We start from the raw sequence: 16841 nt of genomic DNA, 5'->3' as shown, positions 1-16841 counted from the left end.
TGTTTCATCAATAGATGCTACTGTCCTCCTTTAAGACTCCATAATGTTTCATCATCAGATGTTACAGTCCTCCTTTAAGACTCCATGTTTAGAATGTGTCTGGAAGCGCTACTCTATTCTACTCTCATCCTTTCAGTTTTAATAATATTTAATAATAATGTTATAACAGGTAATAACTAACTTTAATAACTAGGGTCAATACCTGCCTGGCGCCCCAACAAAATATTTCTTTACCCCCCTCTAACAATACCGCTACAGAATTAGCATAGTAGGCCATGTAATTTAAGGTAATCTGAAATATTTAGGACTAACTTATTCCTTGCCACCCATTCTGAAACTCACTGCAGCTCTTTGTTAAGTGTTGCTGTGATTTCAGTTTCCGTGGTAGCTGACGTGTACAGTGTTGAGTCATCCGCATACAGACACACTGGCTTTACTCAAAAGTCGTTGGGATGTCGTTGGTAAAGATTGAAAAAAGTCAGGTCATCATTTTTAAGGAAATGTTTTTGTAAAACAAGCAGCTTACATTGGATCATCTTGAAACTCTCCCTCTAAAGCTAACTTTATCAAGGTTTTATATGGTCTATTGGTTCCTCTCTAAAGCCAACTTTATCAAGGTTTTATATGGTCTATTGGTTCCTCTCTAAAGCTAACTTTTATCAAGGTTTTATATGGTCTATTGGTTCCTCTCTTTTCATTGGTAGAATCCTTTTCAGTGTTATGATATTCATAACATCCATATCCACCAGTCTATCTTCTTGTCAACTAACAGAACTATGCTGGTTGTCCTGGTAACAGATACCAGTGGGCAGATTGTATTTTATTTGGTCAAACTGAACTACAGCACTTACTTTGATGTGTCAAATCTGATCCTTTCTTCTCTTGTCGTCCTCTCACAGTTCCACTCAGCCCCGTTGTTTTCCTGCAGTCCACCAGCAGCACAGACAACCTCTTCATACCCAGCAGTAAGGCGCTACTGGGAGAGGTACAACACGGGGACTCCGGGAGGGAGGAAGGGCTAGCGTTGTCCTGGTAACCATAAAGAGGGGACACAGACACATATCATTATGGATGCTGATGCCACTGTTGTCATGAAGTGCTTTACAGAAATCCAGCCTAGACCCCGATAGAGCAAGCTGTATGCTAGACCAGACCAAGCTGTACCATCTGGTGTTCTGATCTGGAGAGACTCTTCTCTGCCTCGTCAGCAGGATCAGGATGTTGTTGATGCTCCCCAGAGGATCCACGATAGTCACGTCTCTCTCCTGTGTGAACGAGAACAGCAAACAGACGGTAAACTTATGACCATCTATTGCAATCAAGAGGCATGAATATGTCTAAAATGGCCACTTCCATCATGATTTTGTCAAATATTGTTTGTGTTGCAAATGTAAAGGGTCATTTCCACAAAATGGGTGCCTTTACATCCCTTTGATATTTTAAGTAGATTTTAAAAGCCTGTTATATTAGATGAGGTGAACTTTAATGTAGACCACATGGAGAATGAGAATTCAATACATCGAAGTCCCAAAAACATATGTACCAATGGCAGATTATCCCTTAAACAATTCACACAGTACTGAACGACATATTCAAGTGTTGAACTGAAGTAGAATGCCCCTGTAAAACAATACATTATTTCAAGAACTACATAGTGTCCCTGTTTTTAAGACAGTACTCACTGGTGGTAGTCTGATCTTCAGCCTCCTCCGCTTTCACTCCCAAAACGTCTTCCTCCTTTTTGATTGAGATAGCCTCCTCTTCCTCTTTTACTCTAAAAGGTTCTTCCTCTTCCTCTTTTACTCTAAAAGGTTCTTCCTCTTCTTTCACTACATTCTCTTCTTTCAATGTTATGGCATCTTCCTCGTTTTTGATTCTGAAAGCTTCTACCTCCTCCCCTTCCACTTTGACAACCTCTTTCCCATCTTCCTCTTTCACTGTAATATCATCCTCTTCTTCTTTCAATGTGATTGCGTCCTCTTCCTCCCTTTTCATCCTGAAAGCTTCTTCCTCTCCTTTCACCAGAGCTTCTTTCTCGGTCGAGCTTTGTGAGCTCATGCTCCGGTCGATTAGCCTAATGCAGTATCAATTTAGTAACACATTTGCTAATTTAACAAGCAAATGACGTTAAAATGAACTAGTAGATGGGTAAACATAATTATATTCAAAACACTAAGAGTAATATACACACGATTGGTCTAAAGAGCTTCAAAGACTCAACTTTATGTTCGCTAGCAAAGCAACACGTTCGTTGAATCAGAAGCCTTTTGTCGCTGTTGAAGAAGCCTCCAGTTCCGTCCACTAGATTATACGTCACGCAAGCAGCATCACCTGAAAGACTCATATCGCCATCTGCTGACTGGAGTGGGTAACGCAGACTGGAAAAATATTAATAACAATGTTTATTCTGGCAAGCAATGTCATGCGAAGAAATTTAAAAAGAACCAGATGTTATGTTTTCTCTTACTTATTACAGCCAATACTTTACTCCAGGGCTGACCTGCCCGTTAGACAGGATTAGGTGACAGATTAAAGAGTTTTCCACTTTTGTCATCGTTATTCTGAACCGACTGCCTGCAAGTCATCGTTAAATTTGCCTAAGTGATATGTATTTTCCTTCAAGTTTCTGAAGAGGAAACAGTCAGGAAATGCCCCTGTCTGAGTGCATTTGTCTACCACTATGTGTAGCTGTTAGCGATGATGCTAATGACAACCATCTTCTGGTTGATGGAAAAGCTTTCCCAAAAAACCTTGTCAATTAAATGTTAACTACAAAGTAGTCTATGCCTCCCTGGCAGAATGATATCATGACTATTTGCATCAATCCAGTTGTGATTTGTTCAGCAGACTCTGCAATCACATGTGTGCTACAGAGACACCACTAACCAAGCAAGGCTCTTGTGTGCTACAGAGACACCACTAACCAAGCAAGGCTCTTGTGTGCTACAGAGACCCCACTAACCAAGCAAGGCTCTTGCTGGTGTCACTTCAATTAAAGGGTATCTACACACAAAAATGAACATGTCTTAGATTTTTCTCAGACTTCAAAAGTGGTCTCCTGATGTGGTTTAAGTGTTGTCGTGGACTTAGAACATCCAATGTTGTTGTTTTCTATTAACAGTGTGATTTAGAGAGAAAAACAGACAAACAGGGACAAATCAGAAACCTGGAAAAATGAAATGGAGAAAATGGAATTAGGTTCAATAAAACGGATTAGATAGAGATGTTATAGAGCCATAAATATTCTATACATTTTCTCCCATTACTGTATTATCTAGGGATAGTGTAGAGTAACAGCTGTTTCCTGAAGTGACCTTTAACCTCCCTGCTCCTCAATACTTCTTCCACTGGATCAAAGCTTCAGCCAAGTAGGAAACATGATAGTGGCAACACATGGAGTTGGGTTGGATATGGTCATGGTAGGATACATGATAGTGGCAACACATGGAGTTGGGTTGGATATAGTCATGGTAGGATACATGATAGTGACAACACATGGAGTTGGGTTGATATAGTCATGGTAGGATAGATGACAGTGGAAACACATGGAGGATATATTTGTTGGATATAGTCATGGTAGTAGGATACATGATAGTGGCAACACATGGAGTAGGGTTGGATATAGTCATGGTAGGATACATGATAGTGACAACACATGGAGTAGGGTTGATATAGTCATGGTAGGATACATTGAGTGGCAAGATGGATAGGACACCTCACTGCACTCTATACTCTGTAAACTGGTTATCTCTGTATACCAGTCGCAAGACCCACTGGTTTAATGCTTATTTATAAAACCCTCTTAGGCCTCACTCACCCCTATCTAAGATATCTTCTGCAGCCCTCATCCTCCACATACAACACCCGTTCTTGACAGTCATATTCTGTTAAAGGTCCCCAAAGCACACACATCCCTGGGTCGCTCCTCTTTTCAGTTCGCTGCAGATAGCGATGGGAACTGTCTGTCTATATAAGGTCCCACAGTTTACAGCGCAAGTCAGAGCAAAAACCAAGCCATGAAGTCGAAGGAATTGTCCGTAGAGTGCCGGCACAGATATGGGGAAGGGAGACAACAACAAAAAATGTGCCGCATTGAAGTTCCCAAAGAACACAGTGGCTACGATCGTTCTTAAAAGGAAAAGTTTGGAACCACCAAGGCTCTTCCTAGAGCTGGCCGCCTGGCCAAACTGCGCAATCAGGGGAGAAGAGCCTTGGTCTGGGAGGTTACCAAGAACCTGATGGTCACTCTGACAGAGATCTAGAGTTCCTCTGTGGAGATGGGAGACACCAACACTTGCCTAAATAGCCCATATGCCACCATAGGAAGTGTTATGTGTTTTTCGCGATGAGCCTTGGTCAATTTAGCTCAGTGTATGCCACCCTATCTGTCACCTTTTTTAATTGATTTTTTTCACCTTTATTTAACCAGGTAGGCTAGTTGAGAACAAGTTCTCATTTACAACTGCGACCTGGCCAAGATAAAGCATGTCTGTTCACACTGCTAACACAGAGTTACACATGGAGTAAACAATTAACAAGTCAATAACACAGTAGAAAAAAAAGAGAGTCTATATACATACCTAATCTGGGACCGAGAGACTGAAAAACAGCTTCTATCTCAAGGCCATCAGACTGTTAAACAGCCACCACTAACATTGAGTGGCTGCTGCCAACACACTGTCAATGACACTGACTCAACTCCAGCCACTTTAATAATGGGAATTGATGGGAAATGATGTAAATATATCACTAGCCACTTTAAACAATGCTACCTTATATAATGTTACTTACCCTACATTATTCATCTCATATGCATACGTATATACTGTACTCTATATCATCGACTGCATCCTTATGTAATACATGTATCACTAGCCACTTTAACTATGCCACTTTGTTTACATACTCATCTCATATGTTATACTGTACTCGATATCATCTACTGTATCTTGCCTATGCTGCTCTGTACCATCACTCATTCATATATCCTTATGTACATATTCTTTATCCCCTTACACTGTGTATAAGACAGTCGTTTTTTGGAATTGTTAGTTAGATTACTTGTTCGTTATTACTGCATTGTCGGAACTAGAAGCACAAGCATTTCGCTACACTCGCATTAACATCTGCTAACCATGTGTATGTGACAAATAAAATTTGATTTGATTTGATTTAATCCTGCCTAATAGGCAGGCCAATCCTGGAGGAAAGTATTGGCTGTAAGAAGTAAGAACATAACATCTGGTTATTTTTAAATGACTTCTTATGACATTGCTTGCCAGACTGAACATTGTAATTCATATTTTCCAATTTGCGTGACCCAAACCAGTCAGCAGATGGCGATATGAATTTTTCAGGTGATGCTTCTTACGTGACGTATAATCTAGTGGACGGGACAGGAAGCTTCTTCAACAGCGACAAAAGGCTTCTGATTTAACCACGCTATGCTTTGCTAGCAAACCTAAAACCGAAACATTGGAGCTCTTTAGACCAATCTTGTGTATATTACTCTTAGTGATTTCAACATAATTCTGTTTACATATCTACTGGTTCATTTAAACGTAATTTGCTTGTTAAATTAGCAAATGTGTTACATTGATACTGCGCTAGGCTAATCTCCCGGAGCATAAACTCACTAATCTAGACGGAGAAAGAAACTGGTGAAAGGAGGCAAAGAAGCTTGAAGAATGAATAAGGAGGCGATCACATTGAAACAAGAGGATGATATTACAGTGAAAGAGGAACATGGGAACGAGTTTGTCAAAGTGGAAAAAGAGGTAGAAGCTTTCAGAATCAAAAAGGAGGAAGATGCCGTAAAATTGAAAGAGGAGGAAGACCCTTTTGGAGTAAAAGAGGAGGATATCTCAATAAAAGAGGAAGACGTTTTGGGAGTGAAAAATGAGACTGAAGATCCGATTACCACCAGTGAGTACTGTCTTAAAAACGGGCACAAACTATGCAGTTGTTTTTAAAGGGGCATTATACTGAAGTTCTACACTTGAATATGTTGTTCAGTACTGTAGGAATTGTTTATTAAGTGGCAATCTGCCATTGGTACATATATTTTTGGAACTTCAAAGATGGATTTATTGAATTCTCTATGTGGTCTATATTAAAGTGCACTTATTCTAGTATAGCCGGGTTTTAAAATATAATATACAGTGCATTTCTACTTAAAATATCAAGTGGACGCAAAATGCACCCATTTTGTGGAACGGCCCTTTTACATTTGCATCACAGTGGTGGGAAAAGTACCCAGTAAAAGTGAGTCACCCAGTAAAATACTACTTGAGTAAAAGTTCAAATATACTGAAGTATCAAAAGTATATAAATAATTTCAAATACCTTATATTAAGCAAACCAGATGGTGCCATATTCTTGTTTGTTTTTATTTCATTGACGGATAGCCAGGGACACACTCCAACTCTCTGACAATCTACAATTGAAACGTGTGTTTAGTGAGTCCGCTAGATCAGAGCCAGTAATGATTACCAGGGATGTTCTCTTGATTAGTGAGTGAATTGGACCATTTTCCTGTCCTGCTAAGCCTTTGAAATGTAATGAGTACTTTTGGGTGTCAGGGAAATGTATGGAGTAAAAAGTACATTTTCTTTATGTATGTAGTGAAGTAAAAGTACAATTAGTCAAAAATAGTAAAGTACAGATTCCCTGGAAAGCTACTTAAATAGTACTTATAAGTATTTTTTACTTAAGTACTTTACACCACTGATCACACACAATATAAAAAAACCACAATTAAAGTGTCTAATTTAGTCCCCTTTTAGATATGTATTCATTCCTCCTGTAAGACTCTGTGATTGCAATAGAAGTTGATAAGTTTACCATATTTTTGATGTTCTCATTCACACAGGAGACAGACATGACTATCGTGGATCCTCTGGGGAGCCTCAACAACATCCTGATGCTGATGAAGTAGAGAAGAGTCTCTCCAGATCAGAACACCAGATGGTACAGCTTGGTTTGGTCTAGCATACAGCTTGCTCTCAGGGTCTGGTCTGGGCTTCTGTAAAGCACTTTTTCAACAGTGACATTAGCATCCATAATGATATGCGTCTGTGTCCCCTCTTTATGGTTACCAGGACAACGCTAGCCCCTCCTCCCTCCCGGAGTCCCCGTTTCGTACCTCTTCCGGTAGCACCTTACTGCTGGGTAGGAAGAGGTTGTCTGTGCTGCTGGTGGACTGCAGGAAAACAATGGGGCTGAGTGGAACTGTGAGAGGAGGAGAAGAGAAGAAAGGATCAGATTTGACTCATCAAAGTAAGTGCTGTAGTTTAGTTTGAACAAATATAATAGATCTGCCCACTGGTATCTGTTACCAGGACAACCAGCAGAGTTCTGTTAGTTGACATGAAGATGGACTAGTATCTTTTACCAGTGGGGCTGTCCCCGACTAATACAAATCTTGTTTGACTTAGCCACCTGTTCTTTTCACCAATCAATTGGTGCAAATGTTAAACATGTATTTCTATATATACACTACCGTTGAAAAGTTTGGGGTCACTTAGAAATGTCCTTGTTTTTGAAAGAAAATAATTTTTTTGGTCCATTAAAATAACATTGACAATCAAAGCCACAAATGCTGATGCTCCAGATACTCAACTAGTCTACAGGAGGCCAGTTGTATTGCTTCTTTCATCAGAACAACAGTTTTCAGCTGTGCTAACATAATTGCAAAAGCGTTTTCTAATGTTCGATTCGCATTTTAAAATGATAAACTTGGATTAGCTGATAATGGGCCTCTGTAGATAATAATGGGCCTCTATGTAGATAATCAGCCATTTTCCGCCTCAACATTAGCAATGTCTACACTGTATTTATGATAAATTTAATTATATTTTAACTGACAAAAGGACATGTATATCCTAACACGATCCGTGTTGTTAACAGCATTCTGCATGAATTCCGACTCAACTTGCAACAAAACAATTTTATGAAATCAAATTTTAGCAATCAAACGTAGCTTAACACGGTCAAGTTCGGTTTCTGTGCAATCCTCAGACACTCTAGAAGGCAACCAAACATGTTTCATAATTCTACATTACGTATTGGCTATACAAGACCTGAATTAGCCCATGAAGGTTCTTGGACCAATGACCACCGATCGTTTTGAAACCTAGCTAGATAGCCAATGAGCTGGGATTTCCAGCAGTATGTGAACGCCGTTTGTAGGACAAACAGCCATCATGCTAGAGCTGTGCACAACAGAGTTCATTCTCTGGTGAAAGGAAACCAGATGCACGGTAGTTTACGTTTCACAGCAGTTCGTTCTCTTCTACAGACTTCTCAAGTCTGAAAAAGTTAAACATGGTTACTAAGAGTGGAAAAGCTAAATCTCAGTCCAAGTATAATCATTTTGATGATATTATTGCAGAAATTGACCAGGAGAGTGACACAGAAGGAATGGATGAGGACTCTGTGAGCGACCAGAGTTTTGATTCCAGCGCGGAAGAAATGTTTTTGGAAGGAGAAGATCCACTTTTTGATCAGTAAGTAAAACAAGTTTTTACTTCTCATGCTAATGCAGTTGTTTAAATAGTTGCATATGTATTTATATATATACATACACACACACACACACAGTCAAAGTTTACATACACTTAGTTTGGAGTCCTTAAAACTCGTTTTTCAGCCACTCCACAAATTTCTTGTTAACCTCTCTGGTACAAGTGCGTCCCACCTCGACAACAGCCAGTGAAATTGCAGGGCGCCAGATTAAAAACAACAGAAATCCCATAATTAAAATTCCTCAAACATACAAGTATTATACACCATTTTAAAGATAAACTTGTTGTAAATCCATCCATATTGTCCTGTTTCAAATAGCCTTTATGGCGAAAGCACACCAAACAATTGTTAGGTCAGCCCCTAGCCACAGAACCATACAGTCATTTTCCAACCAAGGAGAGGTGTCACAAAAGTCAGAAATAGCGATTAAAATTAATCACTTACCTCTGATCATCTGGTGGCACTCCCAGGTCTCCATGTTAAACAATAAATGTTTGTTTTGTTCGATAATGTCCCTCTTTATGACCAAAAACCCCCTTTTTGTTCGCACGTTTAGTCCAGTAATCCGAAGGTGCGGGCACAAAGTCCAGACAAAGTTTTTAAAAAGTACAATAAAAGTTTGTAGAAACATGTCAAACTGTAGTATGATCTAAAATAAGGACGCGCAACAATGAGGTTCTAGCTCCAGCCTGTTTATTAACCTAACCCTTGCATGTCCTACATAGGTACGGATAACCCCAAGGGACATTTTCAATCCTCAGGTTGTTTTTGTCATAAATAATAAAATAATATTTCAACCGGAGAAAAGCTTCGTCAATAGAAAAGGAGAAACAAGTAAGACGCGCTTGGCTCATGTCTGGAAATGTCCACTGTCCTCTCATTGAAAGTGCTGTATCACCCTCATTTGTCAGAGTAAAAGCCTGAAACAATGCCTAAACACTGGTCACATGTAGAGGAAGCCATAGAGCTCGTGAACTGGGTCTTAAGTCTTTGTTTGGTGGAAAGGCTTTCAATGGAAAAACAGCCTTTCAAAATAATAGTACTTCCTGGTTGTATTTTCCTCGTTTTCACCTGCCATATCCATTCTGTTATACTCGCAGACATTATTTTAACAGTTTTGGAAACTTTAGTTTTCTACCCAAATCTACTAATTATATGCATACCCTAGCTTATGGACCTGAGTAGCAGACAGTTTAAAAACCTGTCTAGGACAGGTGTTCCTCTAGGGAAACGTTTCAACAAAAATTGCCCGAAATGTCATTATTATAAATTAAATCAGAAGTGCAATACACCAAATGAAAGCTAAACCTCTGGTTAATCTAGCCACCATGTCAGAATTCAAAAAGCTTTACTGCAAATGTGATTATCGATCAGAAATAGCAATAAAATTCATCAATTACCTTTTGAAGATCTTCTTCTTTTGTCAACACTAAAGGTCACGACAAAACAATAGTGTCATTTTGTTCAATATAATCCATTTTTATAGCCTAACAGGAAACATTTTGTAAACGGCTTGGCGTAAATTCCGTGTCCTTCAACTTTGGACGTAACGTTCAATGTAATTACTCAATCTAAACGGACGTTTATCGAGTCATGTTTGGTTTCATTGCAATCCTCTGTTTGTTAGTAAAACAACCACACTTCATGGTTCTTTTCTGGGACATATTGACCGAAAGGAACTGATTTGAACACAGCAAACAATGACTGTATTTCGGACCAATGACCACTGATCGTCTTGAAATCTAGCTGGGTAGATAGCCAATGAGCTCAGGTAAACGACAACATGTGATGGTTCTATCCAGGAAGACTATCGTTTGTGGGAAACTCAAGCGTATAGATACAACCATTCGCCATTGAAAACTCTACGAGGCAGCCACGCTGGTTACGTGCAGCATTTCTGTTTTGAGAGCATTTTCAGAGAATAATTATGGCAAGTAAATCTTTAAAATCGAAGGCAAAGACAAAGTATACAGATCTACACGATATCATTGACGATATTGATAGAGAGTGAATTACTACAAGATGAGTCAGACCAGACAGTGACTATTCTTTTCACTCTAAATGGAGAAGATTCTGTGTTGGATTGGTGAGTAACGTTGTTTGAAATGAATAATATAAAATATTATTCATTTGAGTTGTTTGAGATATATATATATTTTTTGCCATATATAAAAATATGACGAGGACATGAAATATAAAGTACACATGTGTATAAAGTAAACATTGCTCTACATTGTGGGTGTATCTGTGTGTCTGTATATATTACATATATTTTTACATGTCCATTCCATGTTTAGATAAAATACAGCACCTCACCTTAGTGGATGTTTACTTACTCTATATATAATCTGTGTCTGTTTTGTCTTTATTTCACAGTCCCAGCGATTCTGATTGGGAGCCCATACTGCCAAGGTGCAAATCCCCCACTGAAGCTGGTCCATCCAGCCGGACCCCTGCTGTCTCCGGCACCACACCTACCCCCGCCCGGCCATCAAGAGGTGTGAAGCCGGTGACAAAGAAGCGGAGGAAGGGAAGTGTGGAACCTGCTGGCAGTGCGGAGGAGGGTCGTTGGCACTCTGTGCTGGAGGAGGATGTGGCCCCACCACCTCCAATTTTCAGACCAAAGAGGCCACCAGGTCCTCAGCTGGACATGAACTCCAAGTACAGCCCCATGCAACTTTTTCAGTTGTTTTTCACCTCGGCAGTTGTTGATTCCCTGGTGTTGAACACTAATAAGTACGGAGCTAAGAAGCAGGCAGGCAAGAAAGAGACATGGAAGCACATTTCCAGGTCAGATCTTTTTTGTTACTTTTCTATGGTCATTTACATGGGTCTTGTGAAGCTAAAAACCCTGAAGGACTACTGGAAATCTGCACCCCTCTATCAACTGCCTTTCCCCACCACGGTCATGTCATGCAAAAGGTTTCTGACAATCTCACGGGCGCTTCATATCAGTGACCCAGAAGTTGATAAGGACAACGAGACGAAACGAGGCACGGCAAGGTTTGATAAGCTCTGCAAAATTAAACCTCTCTACCTCGACATCATTGAGGCCTGCAATACTTATTTTCAGCCTGCCCAGAACCTTTCCATAGATGAGAGGATGGTAGCCAGAAATGGCCTAAAACACTACATGCGTAACAAACCGACTAAATTGGGTTACAAACTGTTTGTTTTGGCCGATTCTGCGTGTGCATACACGTGCAATTTTTTTGTCTATGAGGGTAAGAACAGTTGTGCGACCGGTAAGGGATTTAGCTATGACTCCGTTATGCAGTTATTAGATTTTCAGCTGCTAGGGAAGGGCTACAAACTGTTTGTGAATAACTTTTACACAAGCCCTACCCTGTTCACAGACCTGAGGAAGCTGGATGTGTGGGCCTGTGGCACCATTCGGACCAACAGAGTGGGCTTTCCGAAAACCAGGGTGAACGACATGCCTAAGAAGGCTGAGCGGGGTACCATGAGATGGATCCGTGAAGATGGCCTGCTGTTTGTGAAGTGGATGGACACCAGAGAGGTGGCGATGTGCTCCACTATCCACAAGTCCTTCAGTGGTGATCACGTCGTCAGGCGTGTGAAGGACGCTACAGGGGCATGGACCACCAAAAATGTCCGCATTCCAACTGCAGTAAAGGACTACAACAAGAGCATGGGGGGAGGTGTGGGCCTATCATATGCGCTGATAGGATACTATAATGTTCTCCACAAAACCATGAAATGGTACAAGACATTGTTTTATCATTTCATTGACATTGCTGTGGTGAATGCCTTCATCCTCCAGAAGGAAATGGCCAAGAGCTGTGGACAGCCCCCCATCTCACAGCTAGCCTTCAGAGAGCTGCTCATCCAGGAGCTTGCTAGCTACAGCACTGTAGCACCTTCATTCCCCTCTACCTCTGTCCCTTCTGCTCCTTCAACCAGTGGTGTGCACATGCTTAAATTCCTTATTGCAGGCAGGAATGAGTGCAAAAGGGGCTTATTAAGGAGGCTTTGTTGTGCTCTTTGCCACAAGAAATCCTCTGTCGGCTGCACCACCTGTTCAGTGACCCTCTGCTTCACAGCAGAAAGAGACTGCTATGGGCTATGGCATCAGCAGCACAATATTGTGTAGAGGGTCTTCACATTATTGAACATTGAGTGTAAATAATTACCCTTGTTATTTTTTATTTTTTGAAATATTCATTTTTTTCTTCAATTTTTCCTATATATTTTTCCTGTATATTTTTCCTGTATATTTTTCCTATATATTTTTACTGTATATTTTTCCTATATATTTTTCCTGTATATTTTTCTGGGTATGTTTGAATAATTGTTTTGTATATAGTTATTTGCATCAATGTTTCGATGTTCCAATTCGGCCACTTGGGTACATTTGGGAAACTTGTGAGGGACACCTGGGTGACTTCATGCTCAATGGCATGTACCTCACTCATTCCTGAAGGTATCTGTCTGAAACTTTGGGCAAATACTGTTGCCTACCTATGTTCTTATTTGAAATTAGCCCCAGTATCATAACTGAATGTTTGGCTGTTCTAGTTTATTTTAAAGATGCAACAACATTAAAAGAACAGAGAAACACCTGTGTATTTTCTTCTACCAGATCTATGGTGTTATATTCTCCTACATTCAATTCACATTTACACAACCTTCAGAGTGTTTTCTTTCAAATGGTACCAAGAATGTGCATATCCTTGCTTCTGGGCCTGAGCTACAGGCTGTTAGATTAGGGTATGTCTTCAGGCGGAAATTGCACAAAGTAACCCGAAGAGGTTTTTAATAAGGTACGGTAGGTTGAAAGGTTGGTCAGTTGGTTGGTAGGGTCTGTCAGCTGACAGACAGAGAAGATACATAATAAAGGTGTGGTAAAGGAGAGACTATGAGTAAGAAAGGGATCAGAGTAACCATAGCAACAGAGGACATGGTGTCAGCAGCAGCTCTCTACAAAACCTTTAAATGTTGCATCACTTCCAGTGGGCCTCAGAGAGACACATCTGGATGGCCTCAAATCTGCCCTTGGACAGATGTAAATGAGCTGTTGGCTAAATCTGGTGCTACGCATCACTTCTCACTTCTGAGACTTCTGACACCATTGAAATCAGTAGACATGAAAATTACCAGCACTCTGACTCTGTCCTGCACCAGGAGAGTCTAATGGACGAGAAACTAGAGAGAGAAAGATTTGTCCATTGCATGAACAGTTACAATTGATTTCCTCCAGCATTACAGCATTTAATCTCACAGTACATTAGTTGTAATGTCTGAGATGAGAGATTCATCATACCTGCTCTTGATGAAGAGTGACCACTGATATCTCCAGATGTCAGGATGTTGTAGAGACGTTTGTGAGGGTTGTGGAGACTTTGGGGATGTTGTGAGGTTTGGGAGGGTTGTGAAGGTGTTTGTTGGGGATGTTGTTGGGAGGGTTGTGAAGGTGTTTGTTGGGGATGTTGTAGAGAGGGTTGGGAGGGTTGTGAAGGTGTTTGTTGGGGATGTTGTAGAGAGGTTTGGGAGGGTTGTGAAAGTGTGTTCTCTATGTTGATCATCGGAACTCATTTGAAGGTAACCTATACACACAAATGGAAGTACGGAGGTAGTTTTGTGCCCCCAAAAATAAGGGGTTAAATATATGTAAAACAATATAAAACATTACCTGAGCTTTCTTATATCGCCTAGATATAGGACAGACACTTCAAAACCTGATTACTTAAAACAAATATATATGTATTTTTTTCCAGTTATTAAATGTGTTTTTCAATGCATTTCTATGGGCAATATTAGTAAAGTTACTACATGATTCTATATATGTTATTTCATAGTTTTGATGTCTTCACTATTATTCTACAAAGCAGAAAAAAGTAAAAATAATGAAAATCTCTGGAATGAGTAGGTGTGTCCAAACTTTTGACTGGTACTGTATATATAAATAAATTAAATATTGAATTTGGGCTTTACTAATATTGCCCATAGAAATGCAATGAAAAGACGTTTATAACTGGATTAAAATACCTATATATTTGACTAAGGTTTTGAAGTGTCCAAACTTTTGACTGGTATTACACATATATATATATTTATACCTAAAGGGGTCCTAGAATAAAAAATCAAACATCTAAATAATCCACAGTATGGCCATCTTAAAACAATTCCAACCAATAAAATACAGCTACATTTGGAGAGGACATCATTCGGAAAATATTCAGACACCTTGACTTTTTCCAGATGTTGTTACGTTACAGCCTTATTCTAAAATGTATTAAATTAAGTTTTTCCGTCATCACAAAAACCCATAATGACAAAGCAAAAACATGTTTTTAGGAATTTGAACTGAAATACTACATTTACATAAGTATTCAGACCCTTTACTCAGTACTTTGTTGAAGCACCTTTGGCAGCGATTACAGCCTCAAGCCTTCTTGGGTATGACAACACAAGCTTGGCACACCTGTATTTGGGTAGCTTCTCCCATTCTTCTCTGCAGATCCTCTCAAACTCTGTCAGGTTGGATTGGGAATGTTGCTGCACAGCTATTTTCAGGTCTTTCCAGAGATGTTTGTCGTGCCCTCTTTATATAGCCAAATTATTTTTCACTCAGGATGCTCCGGTAAACAGTGGTTGTTGTGCACTGCTGCCACCACCAGGCCTGGAGTCCATTTTGACTTTGTTGATAGCGAGCCGTGTTAGCTAGCCGTGTTAGCTAGTTGTCCGGCTAAAGACGTAGCAGCTAGCTGGCTACTGATCAACCTATTGTGTGTATTGAACATTCTTATTGGACAGCCTTACCTATAGAGTAGCACCACCACCCATCAGCCCATTCTCTTCTTGAAGTCAAAGCCCCAGTGTATTGTTGCTATAGGAGTTTATGATTAATAATCCTATTCATTTCAAGCCACACTAAGATGTCACCATACTTTTCATTTAAAGCCCCACTATGTAAGACATACATCATCAGAGTGGGCCTCCAATTTAAATGTAAACAATGGAGCAAATGCATCACATGTGAACATCACTTGATTATCAGAGGAGTGTATTATGACATCAGATAGAACTACTCAGACATTCCAAATCAGGCTTCATCCATATCATGAAGGTGGATATTGATACAACCATTTCCAAAGTCATGACCGGGCTGATGGAAACAGGATATGCCTGTATACGTTTCTAAATGCCGACAGACGATTTGTTACTTCGTTTGACATGGTGGGGTCTTTTTGTGTCAGTAAAAATGTATAAACGAGAAATGGCGGCATTAATCCTTTATGCGCAAATATCGATTTAATAACGATCATATCTTAGTTAATTTGGAGTCACGCGATGATATATTGTGTGGTCCTCCCACTACGATTTGGGAAACCATGCAGTTTATTAGGCTACAGATTAAATAAATGATGAACTTCACAGGGTGGTGAAAGTGCATGTGTTGAGCTTGATGCTCCTTTCCAATACATGTTGATGGTCTTCTTCTGGTGACATGATGATGATTGATGCTTGGTTGCCATTTGACAAATAAAATAATGTCGCACTCATCCATAATAATCTCATCATGTCGGTAGCCATGTCGATGCTTGGTTGCCATTTGACAAATAAAATAATGTCGCACTCATCCATAATAATCTCATCATGTCGGTAGCCTACCAGCACTGTATATGTGAGCTGTTGGCTACAGAGCGCGTGAGCACGACAAGAGCACGTTTGCTATATAACTCAACGGTTTTTCAAAACCCTCAGTAGAGTTGAAAATGCAATGGAAACCCATTTAACTTGCATTTTTCATTCAGTACATGGGAATTCAACAGGAAAACATTTTTTCCGTGCACTACGTCATCACGCAAAGACTTTTATCCGCAATAAATATGTTTGATGCAAACGTTTCCGGTGGGAAAATGCGTATATTGTTTTATGCAGATTTGAGAATATTCACATGAAAATCTGTCGCAAATTGCATGGAAATGTAGCTACTAATGTGGATATTGATCCAACACCTGCCGCTTATTCAAACCGTCCCACTGGGCACAGACATGAGTTCAACATCTAGTTTCTATTTACATTTCTTTGATTCGTCAACTAAAGTGAATTCAACATGAAATCAACACAAAATGTCCACCTGTCATTGGATTTAGGTTACCAGTAGGGTGAAACACAAAATGTCCACCGTCATTGGATTTAGGTTACCAGTAGGGTGAAAAACAAAATGTCACCAGTCATTGGATTTAGGTTGCCAGTAGGGTGAAACACAAAATGTCACCAGTCAGCGGTTACCAGTTGTGTGAAAATTAATAAAAATACCTTATGTAGATGGATTTTTACATCCAATC

At 39.8% G+C, this 16841-nt stretch overlaps 1 pseudogene; it reads right to left on the bottom strand.

Annotated features, from left to right (window-relative positions):
• The window catches only part of LOC116372012 (zinc finger protein 431-like), a 32319-nt pseudogene that overhangs the window by 5195 nt on the left and 10283 nt on the right, over positions 1 to 16841 (bottom strand).

This window comes from Oncorhynchus kisutch, unplaced genomic scaffold, assembly GCF_002021735.2.
Source record: "Oncorhynchus kisutch isolate 150728-3 unplaced genomic scaffold, Okis_V2 scaffold3840, whole genome shotgun sequence".
Taxonomy (NCBI): domain Eukaryota; kingdom Metazoa; phylum Chordata; class Actinopteri; order Salmoniformes; family Salmonidae; genus Oncorhynchus; species Oncorhynchus kisutch.
Note: the sequence above shows the minus strand (reverse complement) of the source record. Positions and strands in the feature narration are given on the sequence as shown.